Source organism: Neomonachus schauinslandi, chromosome 16 (assembly GCF_002201575.2).
Source record: "Neomonachus schauinslandi chromosome 16, ASM220157v2, whole genome shotgun sequence".
NCBI lineage: Eukaryota > Metazoa > Chordata > Mammalia > Carnivora > Phocidae > Neomonachus > Neomonachus schauinslandi.
Genome location: NC_058418.1, coordinates 15,746,165 through 15,765,653, shown reverse-complemented (window position 1 = coordinate 15,765,653; position 19,489 = coordinate 15,746,165). Strand labels below are relative to the sequence as shown.

General features: G+C 39.0%; 1 protein-coding gene and 1 pseudogene across 1 annotated transcript in view; both read right to left on the bottom strand.

The window, feature by feature from the left end:
- The window catches only part of LOC110590097 (zinc finger protein 567), a 156,349-nt gene that overhangs the window by 94,916 nt on the left and 41,944 nt on the right, over positions 1 to 19,489 (bottom strand).
- On the bottom strand, positions 300 to 9,311 carry LOC110590220 (annotated as a pseudogene).

The following is a 19,489-nucleotide window of genomic DNA, read 5'->3' as shown; positions in this document are numbered from 1 at the left end:
GTGATTTATTATATTGATTGATTTACAAATATTGAACCACCCTTGCATCCCAGGATTAGATCCCACTTGATAGTGGTAAATGATTTTTAATGTATTGTTGGATTCAGTTTGCTAATATTTTTTTTTGTTTTACGATTATTTTATTTTTTTTTACAGAAGTTTATTCTTAAATGTACAACAGGATCTAAGACAACACTTCATTCCAGCTATAGGTAGCAACAGATGCTATGACAGGGAATCCAGATGTTTAAACAGGAATGGAATTAAGGATCATCATTGCCTCGGGCACAAGGAACAGCTTACTTTTTGCCCGATCTCTTAATTACACCTGTGGCCAGGGGGCCCATCCCCCCCGGTCTTCGCTTTTAGCTCCTCAAGTTTCTTCTGCTCCTCTTTCTGTTTCTGCTCGAATGCCTTATCTCATCCATCTCCTTGGCCTGCTTCTTGGGCTGCTTCAGAGGCTTCCTGCCACCTTCGCGGCTGGACGTGGCACCTGCCACCCCTCCCCCAGACCCTGTCCCCGGAAGCGGCCAGTATGCTAAAACTTTATTGAGGATTTTTGCATCTATGTTCATCAGAGATATTGGCCTATAGTTCTCTTTTTTTGTAGTGCCTTTATCTGGTTTTGGTATCAGGGTAATGCTGGCCTCATAGAATGAATTTGGAAGCTTTCCTTCCTGTTCTATTTTTTGGAATAGTTTGAGAAGAATAGGTATTAATTCTTCTTTAAATGTTTGATAGAATTTACCTGTGAAACTGTCTGGTCCTGGACTTTCCTTTGTTGGGAGTTTTTTGATTACTGAATCAATTTCATTGCTAGTAATTGGTCTGTTCAAATTTTCTATTCCTGATTCAATTTCAGGAGGTTATATATTTCTAGGAATTTATCCATTTCTTTTAGGTTTTCCAATTTGTTGGCATATAATTTTTCATAATAGTCTCTTATAATCATTTATTTATATTTATAATCTTTTATTATGTTATTTCTCCTCTTTCATTTCTAATTTTGTTTATTCGAATCCTCTCTCCTTTTTAAAAAATTCATGAATCTGGTTAAAGGTTTATCAATTTTGTTGATATTTTCAGTGAACGAGCTTCTGGTTTCAACGATCTATTCTATTGCTTTTTTAGTTTCTATTTTGTTTATTTCTGCTCTAATCTTTTTTTTTTTTAAAGATTTTATTTATTTATCTGACAGAGAGAGACACAGCGAGAGAGGGAACACAAGCAGGGGGAGTGGGAGAAGGAGAAGCAGCCTTCCAACTGAGCAGGGAGCCCGACATGGGGCTCGATCCCAGGACCCTGAGATCGTGACCTGAGCCGAAGGCAGACGCTCAACCGACTGAGCCACCCAGGCGCCCCTATTTCTGTTCTAATCTTTATTACATTTCCTTCCTTCTACTTGTTTTGGGTTTTGTTTATTCTTTTTTCTAGCTCCTAAAGGTCTATTGTGCAATTGTTTATTTGAGATTTTTCTTGTTTCTTGAGAGAGGCTTCTATTGCTGTAAACTTCCCTATTTATTTATTTATATTATATATTTATTTATTTTTAAAAGATTTTATTTATTTATTTGTCAGAGAGAGAGAGAGCTCAAGCAGGGGAAGAGGCAGAGGGAGAGGGAGAAATAGGTTCCCTGCCGAGCAAGGAGCCCGATGTGGGACTCAGTCCCAGGACCCTGGGATCATGACTTGAGCCTAAGGCAGATGCTTAACCAACTGAGCCACCCAGGCATCCCTTTATTTTTAAAAAAGATTTTTTTTTTAAAGATTTTATTTATTTATTTATTTGAGAGAGAGAAAGAGAATGAGAGGGGGGAGGGTCAGAGGGAGAAGCAGACTCCCTGCCGAGCAGGGAGCCCGATGCGGGACTCGATCCTGGGACTCCAGGATCATGACCTGAGCCGAAGGCAGTTGCTTAACCAACTGAGCCACCCAGGCGCCCTTTAAAAAAGATTTTATTTACTTGACAGAGGAAGAGCGCACAAGCAGGGGGAGAGGGAGAAGGAGAAGCAGACTCCCCACTGAGCAGGGAGCCCGACCTGGGGCTCGATCGCAGGACCCTGAGATCATGACCTGAGCCGAAGGCAAACACTTAACTGACTGAGACACCCAGGCACCCCATATCTGCTTTTTTAAACTAGTTTTGATGTCCACATTTTAATTTCTGATATTGGTAATTTTGTGTTCTCTTTTCTCTTGACCAGTCTAGTAGAGGTTTATCAATTTTCTTAATCTTTCCAAAGAATTTTTTTAGAACCAATTTTTTTTCATTTAAATTTTAGTTAACATACAGTGCAATATTGGTTTCTGGAGTAGAATTCAGAGATTCATCACTTACATACAACATCCAGTGCTCATCCCAACAAATGCCCTCTTTAATACCCAATATCCATCTAGCCCATCCCTTCCTCCATCAACCCTCAGTTTGTTCTCTATCGTTAAGGGTCTCTTAGGGTTTGTTTCCCTCTCTCCTTTTTTTTTTTCTTTCCCACCTTCCTATATGTTCACCTGTTTTCTTTCTTAAATTCCACATATGAGTGAGATCATATGGTATTTGTCTTTCTCTGACTGACTTATTTCACTTAGCATAATACATTCTAGCTCTATCCATGTCATTGCAAATGGCAAGATTTCATTCTTTTTGACAGCTGAATAATATTCCGTTGTATATACGCTACATCTACATCTTCCTTTTTTTTTTTTTTTTAAGATTTTATTTATTTAGGGTGCCTGGGTGGCTCAGTTGGTTGGGCGACTGCCTTCGGCTCAGGTCATGATCCTGGAGTCCCGGGATCGAGTCCCACATCGGGCTCCCTGCTCAGCGGGGAGTCTGCTTCTCCCTCTGACCCTCCTCCCTCTCGTGCTCTCTCTCATTCTCTCTCTCGCAAATAAAAAAAAAAAAGATTTTATTTATTTATTTGTCAGAGAGAGCACAAGCAGGGGGAGCAGCAGGCAGAGGGAGAAGCAGGCTCCTTGCTGAGCCTGATGTGGGACTCAGTCCCAGGACCCTGGGATCATGACCTGAGCTGAAGGCAGATGCTTAACCAACTGAGCCACCTAGGCATCCCACACTACATCTTCTTTATCCATTCATCAGTCGATGGACATTTGAGCTATCTCCATAGTTTGGCTGTTGTTGATAATGCTGCTATGAACATCAGGTGCATGTACTGCTTTGAATCTGTATTTTTGTATCCTTTGGGTCAATACCTAGTAGTGTAATTGCTGGTAGTTCTATTTTTAGTTTTTTGAGGAACCTCCATACTGTTCTCCAGAGTGGCTGCACCAGTTTGCATTCCCACCAATAGTTCAAGAGGGCTCCCCTTTCTCTGCATCCTCACCAACACCTTGTTTCTTGTGTTGTTATCTTTAGCCATTCTGACAGGCATGAGGTGGTATCTCATTGTGGTTTTGATTTGTATTTCCCTGATGATGAGTGATGTTGAGCATCTTTTACATGTGTCTATGAGCCATCTGGATGTCTTCTTTGGAAAAATGTCTCTTCGTGTCTTCTGTCCATTGTTTAACTGGATTGTTTGTTTTTGGGGGGTTGAGTTTGATAAGTTCTTCATAGATTTTTTGATACTAACCCTTTATCAGATGCGTCATTTGCAAATATCTTCTCCCATTCTGTAGGCTGCCTTTTAGTTTTGATGATTGTTTCCCTCACTGTGCAGAAGCATTTTAACTTGATGGAGTCCCAGTAGTTCATTTTTGCTTTTGTCTCCTTGCGTCCAGTGACATATCTAGTAAGAAGTTGCTGTGGCCGAAGTAAAGAGGTTTCTGCCTGTGTTCTCCTCTAGGATTTTGATAGTTTCCTGTCTCACATTTAGGTCTTTAATCCATTTTGAATTTATTTTTGTGTATGGTGTAAGAAGGTGGTACAGTTTCATTCTTCTGCATGTTGCTCCCAACACCATTTGTTGCATATATTCATTCCTGGTCTGTTGAAGATTAGTTGACCATAGCGTTGTGGGTTCACTTCTGGGATCTATACTCTGTTCCATTGATCTATGTGTCTGTTTTTGTGTCAGTACCATACTGTCTTGATGACTACAGCTTTGTAATACAGCTTGAAATCTGGAATCGTGATGCCTCCAGTTTTGTTTTTCTCTTTCAGGATTGCTTGGACTAGTTGGGGTCTTTTGTGGTTCCACACAAATTTTAGGATTGTTCTAGCTCTGTGAAAAATGCTCGTGGCATTTTGATAGGGATTTCATTAAATGTGTAGATTGCTTTGGGTAGCATAGACATTTTGACAATATTTGTTCTTCCAATCCATGAGCATGGAATATTTTTCCATTTCTTTGTGACCTCTCCAATTTCTTTCGTAAGTGTTGTATAGTTTTCAGAGTAAAGATCTTTTAGTTAGGTTTATTCCTAGGTATCTTATTGTTTTTGGTGTGATTGCAAATGGGATCGATTCCTTGATTTCTTTTTCTGCTGCTCTATAATGGTGCACCTGATTTCTGTACATTGTTTTTATATCCTGAAACTTTGCTGAATTCATGTATAACTTCTAGCAATTTTTTGGTGGAGTCTTTCAGGTTTTCTACATAGAGTATCATGTCATCTGCAGGTAGTGAAAGTTTGACTTCTTCCTTGCTAATTTGGATTCCTTTTATTTCTTTTTGTTGTCTGATTGCTGAGGCTAAGACTTCCAGTACTGTGTTAAATAACAATGGTGAGAGTGGACATCCTTGTCTTGTTCCTGATCATAGGGGAAAGGCTTTCATTTTTTCCCCCACTGAGGATGATATTAACTGTGGGTCTTTTGTATATGGCCTTTATGATGTTGAGGTATGTTCCATCTATCCCTACTTTGTTGAGAGTTTTTATCAAGAATCGATACTATATTTTGTCAAATGCTTTTTTTGCATCTCTTGACAGGATTGTATGGTTCTTATCCTTTTATTAATGTGGTATGTCACATTGATTGATTTGCAAATATTGAACCACCCTTGTAGCCCCGAATAAATCCCACTTGATCGTGGTGAATAATTGTTTTAATGTACTGTTGGATTCGGTTTGCTAGTATCTTGTTGAAAATTTTTGCATTCATGTTCATCAGGGATATTGGCCTTTAATTATCCTTTTTAGTGTGGTCTTTGGTTTGGAATCAAGGTAATGCTGACCTTGTAGAATGTGTTTGGGAGTTTTCCTTCCATTTCTATTTTTTGGAACAGTTTGAGAAGAATAGGGATTAACTCTTCTTTAAATGTTTGGTAAAATTCTCCTGGGAAGCCATCAGGCCCTGGACTTTTGTTTGTTGGGAGATTTTTGATTACTGATTCAATTTCTTTGCTGGTTATGGATCTGTTCAAATTTTCTATTTCTTCCTGTAGAACGAATTAATTTTTAATTGATTTTTCTCTATATCTCGACTGTTCTCTTTCACTGATTTCCATGCTGTTATTTTTCTCTGCATTGGGTTTAATATGCACTTTTTATTTTATTTATTTATTTATTTATTTATTTTTTTTTTTTTTAAAGATTTTTTATTTATTTATTTGAGAGAGAGAGCACATGAGAGGGGGGAGGGTCAAAGGGAGAAGCAGACTCCCTGCCAAGCAGGGAGCCCGATGCGGGACTCGATCCAGGGACTCCGGGACCATGACCTGAGCCGAAGGCAGTCGCCCAACCAACTGAGCCACCCAGGCACCCAAATATGCACTTTTTAAATAGTTTCTTTCTTAGATCATTTATTTTGATAACTTTTTAAATTTTGTAATACAGGAATTTGAAGCTAGAAATCTCCCTCCCTTCTATGTAGTTTTATTCAGCTGCCTCCTACATTTTAGTATGCCCTATTTTCTTTATTGGGTCAAAAGTTTAATTTTTCCTCATGATTTCTTTTTTTTTTTTTTTTTTAAAGATTTTATTTATTTATTTGACAGAGAGAGACACAGCTAGAGAGGGAACACAAGCAGGGGGAGTGGGAGGGGGAAAAGCAGGCTTCCTGCAGAGCAGGGAGCCTGATGCGGGGCTCGATCCCAGGACCCTGGGATCATGACCTGAGCCGAAGGCAGACGCGTAATGACTGAGCCACCCAGGCGACCCCCTCATGATTTCTTCTTTAACCTATGGATTCTTCAGAAATATGATGTTTGAATATCAATCATTTTGTAGATTTTTCAAATATTTTTATTATTGATTTCAGGCTTAATTCTTTTGTGCTCAGAGAATATATTCCAAGCCTTTAAATTTATAAGGACTTGTTTTATGGCCCCAAATATGGTGTTTTGTGATGAATGTTTTACATGCTGCTGAAAAGAATATGTATTCTGCTGTTGTTGAAAACAGTATTCTATAAATGTCAAGGTGATTGACAGAGTTGGTCAACTCTTCTTTATTTTTATTGATTTTATGTCTGCTTGTCCTATCAATAAGAGAAGTATGTTGAAATCTCCAGCTGTGATGATAGATTTCTCTATTTTTTTTTTCCAGTTCTGTTTTTGCTTTACATATTTTGGAACTCTGTTATTAGGTACATATATATTAGGATTTTTTGTCCCCTTTTACATTATAAAATTTTTTGTTCCTGGTAATATTCCGTGTTCTGAAGTCTACTTTGTCTCATATTAATATAGCCACTCCTGCCTTTTTATGATTAGTTTGCATGTTATGTATTTTTCTACATTTTATATTATTTTTTAAAGATTTTATTTATTTGGCAGAGAGGGGGAGAGAGAGAGAGCACAGCAGGCAGAGCAGCAGGCAGAGGGAGAGGGAGAGGCAGGCTCTCCACTGAGCAGAGAGCCAAATGCAGGACCCAGGGATCCTGGGATCATGACCTGAGCCGAAGGCAGATGCTTAACCAACTGAGCCACCCAGGAGCCCTTCTTGTCCTATATTTCAAACTGTCTATATGTTTATATTTAAAGTGGCTGTCTTTTAGACCGTTTATAGTTTGGTCTTATACTTTTATCCAGTCTGACAATCTCTGCCTTTTAATTGGAGTGTTAAGACCAGGAATTGGCAAACTAGTTCCTGGACTAAACCCGGCCTGCCACCTGTTTTTATAAAGTTTTGTTGGAATACAGTCATCAGATTTGTTTACATGTTTGTAGTGCTTTCATGCTGCAACTGAATAGTTGAATAGTTATGGCAGAGACCATATGGCCCCCAAAACCTAAAACAGTACCTGGCCCTTTACACATAAAAGTTGACGACCCCTGGTTTAAATCATTATGTTTTAAAGTAATTACCACTGTGGTTGGACTTAATTCTACTATCTTGCCATTGGTTTTGTTTGTTCCATCTGTTTTGTTTGTTTGTTTGTTTTGTGATTCCATTTTATTCCACCATGGCTTATTAGTTATACCTCTTTGTTTTTGTATTTTCTTTAGGGCTTGCTATAATGGCCATAGTACCATCTTTAACATACCACAGTTTTAATTCAAATAATATTATACTATTCCACATACAGTTTAAGAACCTAACAGCAGTACATTTCCATTTCCCCTCTCCCATTCTGTATGCTATTTTTGTCATATATTTTACATGTATATGTGTTTCCTTTAAGCAGTGAAATTTTACCCTCATGTTTATCATTTCCCATGTTTTCCACATCATGGTGTAGATCCAAATATCTACCTGTTAGTATTTTCTTTCTGCTCAGTAAATTTCCTTTAATATTTTTTGAAGTGCAGGTATGCCAACAGTGAATTCTCAGCTTTTGTTTGTCTAAAAAAGTCTTTATTTCATCTACACTTTTGAAGGATATTTTTTACTGTGTATAATGTTCTAGGTTCACAATTTTGTCTTCTAACTTGTGTAGTTTCTAATGAAAAGTCAACTATAGTTCTTTGCTCCTTTGTATGCAAAATATCTAGATATCTTTTTTCCTCTGGCTCCTTTAAAAAATTTTTTCTTTATCACTGTGTTTCAGCAACATATTATGATGTGCCTCTGTGTGTGTGTGTCCATTTATGTTTCTTCTGTTTGGGGTTTGTTCAGATTCTGGTATCTATGGGGTTTTTATATTTTTTAATGAAATATTTTAAAGCTGGACATTATTTATTGAAAGGTTGTTTCTGTTCACCTTCTTTTTGCTCCTTCTTAGACTCCAGTTACACATATGCTGGACTTCTTGGTATCATCCCAAAGGTAATTATTGCTGTTTTTGTTTTGTTTTGTCAGGTTTTTTTTTTTTTTTTCCCTCTGAGCTTTGTTCTAGATAGTTTCTGTTGCTATGTTGTTCAAGTTCACTGGACTTTTTCTGCTACAATGTCTAATCGGCTATTAGTTCCATACAGAATGTATGGAAATACTGAGATAGTCTGTTTTCATCTGTTCTGTCCATTTTGGTTAAAAAAGATATCAAGTTCATGTTTTCCTGTACATTGGATCTTATTTATAGTAACTGTTTTTGACATTTTTGTGTGATGTTTCTATTATCTCTGTCTCTTGCATCTATTTCTATGAATGGATATTTTTCTGGTTTATGGCTCATGTTTATCTGCTTCTTCAGATGTCTGATTCTTTTTTTTTTTTTTTAAGATTTTATTTATTTATTTGAAGAGAGAGACACAGCAAGAGAGGGAACAAAAGCAGCGGGGAGTGGGAGAGGGAGAAGCAGGCCTCCCAAGGAGCAGGGAGCCCAATGTGGAGCTTGATCCCAGGACCCTGGGATCATGACCTGAGCTGAAGGCAGACATTTAATGACTGAGCCAGCCAGGCGTCGGCAGATGTCTAATTCTTTTTTTTTTTTTTTATGTTATGTTAATCACCATACATCATTAGTTTTTGATGTAGTGTTCCATGATTCATTTTTGCGTATAACACCCAGTGCTCCATGCAGAACGTGCCCTCTTTAATACCCATCACCAGGCTAACCCATCCCCCCACCCCCCTCCCCTCTAGAACCCGCAGTTTGTTTCTCAGAGTCCATAGTATCTCATGGTTTGTCTCCCCCTCTGATTTCAGATGTCTAATTCCTGATTAAAAGTTGGATATTCATTTTCTGTCGGCACTCAGAGATTTCTTTATTCTGCTTAGATTCCCCTTCTGTTTTGCAAAGTATGGGGTTCTAAATGCAAAATTATTTTCCTTCCTGGGATCGAGCCCCACATCGGGCTCCCTGCTTGGTGGGGAGCCTGCTTCTCCCTCTCCCACTCCCCCTGCTTGTGTTCCCTCTCTTGCTGTGTCTCTCTCTGTCAAATAAATAAGTAAAATCTTTCAAAAAAAATAAAAGATTTAGTTTTCCTCACATATTTGTAACTGATGAAAGTCTGATTAATCTGATTCTTACTCTCTTGTAAGCACACAGCTTTTTCTCTTTTTGAAACATTCACAATTTTTATGTTCATCTTTCAGGTTCTGAATTCTTTCTTTCTCTCTCTTCCTCTTTTTTTAAAAAGATTTTATTTATTTATTTGACAGAGAGAGACACAGCGAGAGAGGGAACACAAGCAGGGGGAGTGGGAGAGGGAGAAGCAGGCTTCCCGCAGAGCAGGGAGCTCGATGCGGGGCTCGATCCCAGGACCCTGGGATCATGACCTGAGCCGAAGGCAGATGCTTAACGACTGAGCCACCCAGGCGCCCCCCCTCTTTTTTTAAAAGATTTTATTTATTTATTTCAGAGAGAGAGCAAGAGCACAGGTGGGGGGACAGAGGGAGAGGGGGAAGCAGGCTCCCCGCTGAGCAGGGAGCCCCACAAGGGGCTCGATCCCAGGACTCTGGGATCATGACCTGAGCTGAAGGCAGATGCTTAACTGACTGAGCCACCCAGGCGACCTATGGTTCTGAATTCTTTCTTTTATTGTGTGTTTTTTTTTTTTTTAATTTTTATTTATTTATTTGACAGAGAGAGACACAGTGAGAGAGGGAACACAAGCAGGGGGAGTGGGAGAGGGAGAAGCAGGCTTTCTGCCGAGCAGAGAGCCTGATGTGGGGCTCGATCCCAGGATCCTGGAACCGTGACCTGAGCCGAAGGCAGACGCTTAACGACAGAGCCACCCAGGGGCCCCGGTTCTGAATTCTTTCTAAGAACTTTCTTGTTTTATTTATTTTTTGCATTTTTTTTTTAATACATGTGATTGAATTGGGGCACCTGGATGGCTCAGTTAAGGTTAAGCGTCTGCCTTTAGCTCAGGTCGTGATCTCAGGGTCCTGGGATCGAGACCAGCAGCGGGCTCCCTGCTCAGCGGGGAGTCTGCTTATCCCTCTCCCTCTGCGCCTCCCCCAGCTCGTGCTCTGTCTCTCAAATAAAATCTTTTTTTTTAATTCTTTTTTTTTTTTTTTAAAGATTTTATTTATTTGACAGAGAGAGACAGCATAAGAGAGGGAACACAAGCAGGGGGAGCGGGAGAGGGAGAAGCAGGCTTCCCGCTGAGCAGGGAGCCCGATGCGAGGCTCAATCCCAGAACTCTGGGCTCACGACCTGAGCCGAAGGCAGACGCCCAACGAATGAGCCACCCAAGTGCCCCTCAAATAAATAAAATCTTAAAAAAAATAAATAAAAGAGGGCGCCTGGGTGGCTCAGATGGTTGAGTCTACCTTCGGCTCAGGTCATGATCTCCAGGTCCTGAGATTGAGCCCCATGTTGGACTCCCAGCTTAGTGGGGAGTGGCTTCTTCCTCTGCCTCTCCCCCTGCTTGTGCTCTGTCTCTGCCTCTGTCTCAAACGAATAAATAAAAAATCTTAAAAAAAATAAAAAAATAAAAACAAAAGGCTTAGTAAGCTTATTTAAAAAATACATTTGATTGAATTTAATAAACCACTGATTGTAATTCCACCATTTTATTTATTTATATTAAAAATCACTACATCACGGGATGCTTGGGTGGCTCAGTTAAGCATCTGCCTTCAGCTCAGGTCATGATCCCAGGGTCCTGGGATTGAGTCTGGGCATCAGGCTCCTTGCTCAGCGGGGAGCCTGCTTTTCCCTCTCCCACTCCCTCTGCTTGTGCACTCTCTCTCTCTGACAAATAAACATCTGTTAAAAAAAAAATTCTTTTTTTTTTTTTTTAAATATTTTATTTATTTATTTGACAGAGAGACAGCGAAAGGGAACACAAGCAGGGGGACTGGGAGAGGGAGAAGCAGGCTTCCCGCTGAGCAGAGAGCCCGATGTGGGGCTCAATCCCAGGACCCTGGGATCATGACCTGAGCCGAAGGCAGACGCCTAACGACTGAGCCACCCAGGCGCCCCTAAAAAAAAAATTCTTATGCATGTATGTAAAGAATGTGGGAAGGCCTTTAAGCTTCATGGAGAACTCAACATCTGAAAACCTGTAAATGTCTAGAATGTGGGAAGGCTTTAGTTTTGGCAGAGATCTTAGAGTATACCAAAATACTCATCCTGGTGAGAAATCCTATGAATGTGGAAAGACTTTTAGTTTGGGCAGGTATGTCAGAGGACACCAGAAAATTCATACTGGTGAAAAACCCTATTAATGTAAGGAATGTGGGAAGGTCTTTAGAATACATCAGCATCTCACTCAACATCTAAAATTCATAGTAGTGTGAAACCCTATAAAAGTAAAGAATGTGGGGTTCCTGGGTGGCTCAATCATTAAGCGTCTACCTTCAGCTCGGGTCATGATCCCAGGGTCCTGGGACCGAGCCCTGCTTTGGGCTCCCTGTTCAGCGGGACGCCTGCTTCTCCCTCTCCCACTCCTCCTGCTTGTGTTCCCTCTCTTACTGTGTCTCTCTCAAATAAATAAATAAAATCTTTAAAAAAAAGAAGTAAAGACTGTAGGAAAGCTTTTAATTTTGGCAAAGACCTTAAAATATACCAGCATACTGGGGTGCCTGGGTGGCTCAGTCGGTTAAGCGTCTGCCTTCGGCTCAGGTCATGATCCCAGAGTCCTGGGATCGAGCCCCACATCGGGCTCCCTGCTCCATGGGAACCCTGCTTCTCCCTCTCCTACTCCCCCTGCTTGTGTTCCCTCTCTTGCTGTGTCTCTCTCTGTCAAATAAATAAATAAAATCTTAAAAAATATATATATACCAGCATACTCATTTTGGTGAGAAACGCTGTAAATGTCAGGACTGTGAGAAGACCTTCAACTCTTTGAGATACTTTAAGAGTACACCAGAAAATTCATATTGATGAAAAACTCTATGAATATAAGGAATGTGAAAAACCATTTATATTGCATGAACAACTCAACTGACATCTAAAATTCATAAAGGTGAGAAATCTTATGAATGTAAGGAATGTAGGAAAGCCTTTAGACTGCATTCACACCTTAAAGGTCATCACAGTATACATACTAGTGAGAAGCCCTGTGAATATAAGAAATGTGGCAAGGTCTTTAGACAGAATTCAACTTACCCAACATCACTATGTACACTAAAGAGAATGTATACTAAAGAGAAACCCTACAAATATAAGGAATGTGAGAATGCCTATAGATGGAATTCAACATTTAATCAACATCAAAAAATGCATACTAATAAGAAATTCGGTTGAAGGTATATGGAAAAGCCTTTCAACTTCATTAAATCCTTACAGATCATCAGATATTTCACAATGCTGAGAAACCAATTCTATAAGTGAGGAGTGATGTGGGAAGGCCTTTAGATAAAATGTACATCAGTGAATGTACACTAAGGAGAAACCCTGTGAATGTAAAGAATGTGGGAATGCCTTTAGATTTTGTTTATACCTTATTGAGCATCAGAGAATTTATAATGATGAAAAACTCTAAAAAGGTGAGAAATGTATGAAGGCCCAATATTCATGCCACTATCAAATCTGAGAATTCATAACCTTATTGAGTACATATGAAAGTACTTTTACTCCATTATTCATAGAATATTATTCATACTAGGGGAAAATGTTTAGGAAACCCTTTTCCGGGGGCGGGGGGGTCAATCCTACAACTTAATTTGGCATAAAAAATTTCATACCAGGTGTCTTAAATCTATTGAATATACAAGATTTCTAAAATCACTCAGTTCCTGTTGGATGTTAGCAGATTCACACTAGAGAAGAATTTCTTACTCTATCAGTTGTGGAACTGAAGGAAAGCCTTAAGTCACAGCACATACTTAGCCTATCATCATCTTCAAGATATTCAACAATATACTTATTAGCTCTGTGCCTCAGTTGTAAAAGGGTGAAGTTAATACCTATCTGATAGTGTTTTTGTGAGGATTAACTTCTGTAAACCCTTGTAAGATTATTTGGCAACTAAAGATTAGCTACTGTTCTTCTGGTAATAATAGCGTAACTGTTAGTGAATTCTTATGAAAGACTCTATATTGGTAATGAACTTAGAAAGCCTCCAATCACTACCCACCTCCTATTGAACTTCAAATAATTGATTCTGAATAAAGTATAGTAGAATATAAAGAACATGGGGGCACATGACTGGCTTAGTCAGAAGAGCACACAACTCTTGATCTTGGGGTTGTGAGTTCAAGCCCCACATTGTGTAGAGATTACTAAATAAATAAATAAACTTAAAAAAAATAAAGAACATGTGAGACAACTTCATTCCTAAGTTGCAACAGGAAATTAATCCTGGAATACTCTGGAATTAATGGCTGTAAATATATATTGAGAATATAGCTCATTGCTGAAGAAGTAGAAAAGGGTATTATGCAGTTTGCAGTCAAGTCCAAATAACACGTATTCTATAATCTACACTATCTTCTTAGAATTCAAAATTTATTAGAAATTATCAAAAGGATAACGGAGAAAACTGCCCATTAAACTTCCCCATCTTGTCATTACGAAAACTTCCAAACACAGAAAAGTTGAAAAGGATAATGAACAGGCATTTACCATCCAACCCCCACCCAGTTTAAAAGCTAACAGTTTAGGGGTGCCTGGGTGGCTCAGTCATTAAGCATCTGCCTTCGGCTCAGGTCATGGTCCCAGGGTCCTGGGATCAAGCCCCACGTCGGGCTCCCTGCTTGGCGGGACGCCTGCTTCTCCCTCTCCCACTCCCCCTGCTTGTGTTCCCACTCTCACTATCTCTCTGTCAAATTAAAAAAAAAAAAAAAAGGCTAACAGTTTGTCATATTTGCTTTATCTTCCTATAATTTTCTACATAACCATAATATAATCACACCTTCTAAAATATGTCAAGTGATGCATGTTCAAATTTTCCCAGTTGTCCCAAGATTGACTTTAATAGTTATTTATTTTTCTTTTTATCTAGAATCAACTCTAGGTTCATAAATTACATTTAGTTGATATGTCTCTTTTAGTCTAGTTTTGTTCTTTACCTTTATTCCTTTTTTCCATGACGCTGGCTTTTTCTTCTTAGAGGCCATGCAGTTGTCTTGTAGGGTGTTCCATATTTTGGATTGTTGTGTTTGTTTCCTAATGTTCTCATTTAACTTACTCTGCCATCTACATTGGAAATTAAGTGTAGAGAAAAGATTGAGTTTGGGTTAAACAATTTTGCAAGAATATTTTATCATAAATGATGTTAAATATTTTGTATTGTCATATATTGAGGCACATATTGATACCATGAAACTAAATTTGATCATATGGTTAAGGTGATGACTGTTAAATTTCTCATTTTAAAGGCCCTTTTTAATCCTTACAATTAGAAAGTAATCTGTGAAGTGATTCTAACACCCTCTTGGAAATTTATATTTTGTTTGATTCAAAGGCAAGACCAGAGTTGAAATAGGATACCATTCAGATATGAGTGATAATGAGTTGCTATATATCAAAACCTGTAGGAGGTGATTAAAGTCATTTTTGGAAAGTAATCTTGTGGGAAATTAGTACTCTTTAATAAATGCAGGAAATGAAAATTTAGGGCCAGAATTTTGATTTGCTTAACAGTCACCATCTAACAAATGATATTGCCCCACATGATTACACTTATAATCCTAGTTCTAATACAGTATCTGTCACATAGTGGAGAGTTGATAAGCTGTCAAAGCAATCCAAACCTAAGAAACTAGGAAAAGGTGGCACCTGGGTGGCTCAGTCGGTTAAGTGTCTGCCTTCAGCTCAGGTCATGATCCCGGGGTCCTGGGATGGAGCCTCCCTCTCTCTCCCAACATCCTGGGATGTTGGGCTCCCTGCTCAACAGGAAGCCTGCTTCTCCCTCTCCTCCCCACTCATGTTCTCTCTCACTATCTCTGTCTCTCTCTCTCAAATAAATAAATAAAATCTTTAAAAAAAAAAAAAACTAGGAAAAGAACAGATTAACCTAAATCCAGCAGAAGGAAAACATTCATACAGTTAGAAGTTAATGGAGGATGAGTAAAACATCTATTTTCTGTGGAAAAAACACCGATCTAAACTAGACTTATAAATTTGATCAATGTAAAGATGAGAAATACAATGGCTTTAATAAGGTGGCATACATATATTTATGGAGAGTTTTAAAATAGCATGGTAATACTATGTATATAAAATATTTTTTTTTCAAATTGACTCAAAGTAGAAATTGGCCTCGTCTAATAAATGTAGTGGGAAAATGAAAATTTGGTTCAAAATCTCTCTTTTAAAAAAATACGTAAATAAGTCACCAGGTAAAAACTGCAGAGATAATCTGTAAAAGAATTTTACAAGCTAATTCTATAAGGCTAACAGTCTGAAACAATATTGGATGAGGATTGTTTCTAAAAAAAAAATAGATATAGGAATATGAATACAAATACCCTAAGGAAAACATTAGCAATGAAACCAAGAATTGAGGAAATCATGATTTGAGAGCTAGAACTTTGCTTATCAGTCACCATTTTAAAATTTATATAATTTATATGGGCGCCTGGGTGGCTCAGTCGGTTGAGCGACTGCCTTCGGCTCAGGTCATGATCCCGGGGTCCTGGGATCGAGTCCCACATCGGGCTCCCTGCTCCGTGGGAAGCCTGCTTCTCCCTCTCCGACTCCCCCTGCTTGTGTTTCCTCTCTCGCTGTGTCTCTCTCTGTCAAATAAATAAATAAAATCTTAAAAAAAAAAATTTATATAATTTATATGATTGCACTCTATTTACAGCTTCTTAAGCAAGATGTATCCAAACTCAAGAAGTTAAAAAAACAAACAGAAGGGGCACCTAGGTGGCTCGGTCGGTTGAGTGTCTGACTCTTGGTTTTTGGCTCGGGTCATGATCTTGGGGTTGTGGGATTGAGCCCCAGGAAGGGTTCCGTGCTTGGTGGGGAGTCTGCTTGGGACTCTCTCCCACTTCTCCCTCTGTCACCTCCCCTCTCCCACTCACACATGCACTTTCTCTCTAAAATAAATAAATCTTAAAAAAGAAAGAGCCAATACCAGTTAAGATAGAATTAGTATATTCTTCCCTGTGTCTCCCACTGAATGCAGTTAAAATCCTAGAGAGAATGGATGGGCAGCTATTAGAGAAACCTGAAAGTAAATTTTAGTAGACTGGAGAAGGAAACCAGAATTTGGAAGTTTGACTAATTTGGTGGTTAAGTGTTCTTGCCTGGACTAAAACACAACCTGAATCCCAGAACTGTGCACCAAGCTCAAATAGAAAGAACTCCGAGAGAGGCTCTTTCTGGTCAAATGAGTGGGAGAAGAGGATTTTGTGGGGTAATGTCTAAGAAATTTATGTTGTTTTGTTTTCTTTCTGGTCTCACCCCAGGCAAACAATAGTCTGAAAGCTGCAATCCTGTAGTGGGCAGGTGGTAGTTGCAGCAGCTGCCAGCAAGTACTTAAACCCTGAGGAAGGAGAATCCTACCTTATTAGTGAAAGTCTGTTTTGAATAGAATAGAGGAAATCCCATTACTTTTTTCCTCTTTATTCTCTTACTGCTTGGCACTGGAGGAAGACCTAGCTGTGGGAAGGGCACAGCAGAATAGGAAAACTAAAGGGGTGCCTGGCTGGCTCAGTTGGTAGAGCATGTGACTCTTGATCTCTGGGTCATGAGTTGAAGTCCCAGGTGGGCTGTGGAGCCTAGTGTAAAAAAAAAAAAAAAAGAATAAGAAAACTAAAGCTCTTTAGATCTAACTAGATCAGGAAGGGGATCTCTGGGAACTAAAGAGTTCTGGGGAGACAGAGGCAAGGAGGCAACTCAAGTCAGGGGTCCCATAAGGTGTATGGACTTGAGGGAGCACTCTCAAGCTGTACATGTGTAGATCTGACACTAGGCAGCATAGGAAAGGCCTTGAGAACTGAATCAGAAGGTAGATCATCATCTGGGTCCCAAAATGGATAGTGGGTGAAACACACATAAAGCATAACAACACTGCAAATGCTTTGAAAACTGAACTGACATTGGAGCCTCAAGGCACAGAAAGTGGTTTGGAACTTGCATGCTGAATGGAAATAAATTGCCTGCTAAAACCAACCAAAATTATCAACTTCCATAGGATTTCTAGGCCAAGAGAATAAAATTATTCAAAATGTCCAAGAAACAAAAATGTATTCTACATACAAAGAATGAAGAAAATTTCAACTCACAGTGGGGAAAAAAAAATAAAAGACCCAACACTGAGGTCACACATGTTCGAATTACCAAAGACTTTCAAATGCTATGAGAACCATGTTTCAAGAAGTAAAGGTGAACACTCTTGAGAGAATGACTAAGCAGAGAAATAGAAGCTATAAAAAAAAGGATCAAAAGTAAATTTTAGAACTGGAAAATAATAACAAAAATTAAAACCTACTTGATGCTCAATAACAAAATGGAGAAAACAAAGGAAAGATTGAAGTGAATTTGAACATATATCAATAAAAATTATCCAACAAAATATATATATATTTTAAAGATTTTATTTATTTCACAGAGAGAGACAGTGAGAGCAGGAACACAAGCAGGGGGAGTGGGAGAGGGAGAAGCAGGCTTCCCGCCGAGCAGGGAGCATGAGGTGGGGCTTGATCCCAGGACCCTGGGATCATGACCTGAGCTGAAGGCAGATGCTTAACGACTGAGCCACCCAGGCGCCCCCCAACATAAAAGACTTTTAAAGAAGATTTTATATATTTTTTTGAGAGAGAGAGAGGGAGAAAGAGAGGAGCACTGAGCAGTGAGCCCAACATGGGGCTCGATCCTAGGACTCCAGGATCATGACCTGAGCCGAAGGAAGATGCTTAACTGACTGAGCCACCCAGGCACCCCTCCAATAGAAAAGATTAAAAAAATTTAACAGAAACTTTAAGACCTAAGGGACAATACCAAAAAGTTTAACACTTGCGTCATTTGAATTGTAGAAGGAGAGAAGAAAGTGCAATGAGAAAATATTTAAAGAAATAATGGCCAAAAACCTACCAAATTTGGCAAAAGATACAAACTTACAGATTCAAGAAAGATATGGGCATGCCTTGGGATATTTTGGGTTTGGTTCCAGACTGCCACAATAAAGTATGTCACAATAAAGAGAGTCAAATGAATTTTTTGGTTTCCCGGTGCATATAAAAGTCATGTTTACACTACACTATAGTATGTTAAATGTGCGATAGCATTGTGTAAACAAATATACATACCTTAATGAACACCTTATCACTAAAAAATGCTAATCATCATCTGAGCAGTGAGTCATAATCACTGATGACAGATCACTACAACAAATACAATAATAATGAACATTTTGACGTAAGACTTAACCAAAATATAACACAGAGACACAAAGTGAGCAAATATTGTTCGAAAATTTTTTTGGCACCAATAGATTTGTTCAAGACTGACTTGTCACAAACTTTCAATTTTTAAAGAATACCTGATCTGCAGGGGTGCCTGGTGGCTCAGTCGTTAAGCGTCTGCCTTCGGCTCAGGTCATGATCCCAGGGTCCTGGGATCGAGCCCCGCAGCAGGCTCCCTGCTCGGCGGGAAGCCTGCTTCTCCCTCTCCCACTCCCCCTGCTTGTGTTCCCTCTCTCACTGTGTCTCTCTCTGTCAAATGGACAAATAAAATCTTAAAAAAAAAACTGATCTGTAAAGCTCAGTAAAATGAGGTATGCCTGTAATCCCACAAAAAGGATAAACTAAAAAGAAAACTTTGCTGAGACAGACCATAATAAAACTGCTGAGAATCAAAGGAAAAAAAACCTTGAAAGCTTCTTATGGAATACTGATGCATTACATATAGGAAAACAATACCTTTAATAACAAAATTTCTCATCAGAAAGTATGAATGCCATGGGTAGGTGGAACATTTTTAAAATACTTCAAGGAAATCACTATCAGTCTCATTCTATTCAGTGAAAATATTCAGGGTCATGAGATCGAACCTTGTGCCCTTGGCTCCACCCTGGCTGTGGAGCCTGTTTAAAATTCTCTCTCTCCCTCTCCCTCTGCCCCTCCCGTGCCTACCCCTCCGCCTCCTCACTCCCCATTTGTGCTCTTTCTCTCAAATAAAATCTTTAAAAAAATAAATAAAAGTTTCCACACAGAAAAATAAATAAAATGAAAAGTTGACCTATAGATTTGAGAAAATATTTGTAAACCATCTACCTGGATAAGGGATTAATATCTAAAATATAAGGAACTCCTACAACTCAATAGCAAAAAACCTCAAACAGCAAAAATCTCAATAGTAAAAAATAGGCAAAGAAGACATACAATACCTTTGAATAAATACCTTTCCAAAGAAGACACACAA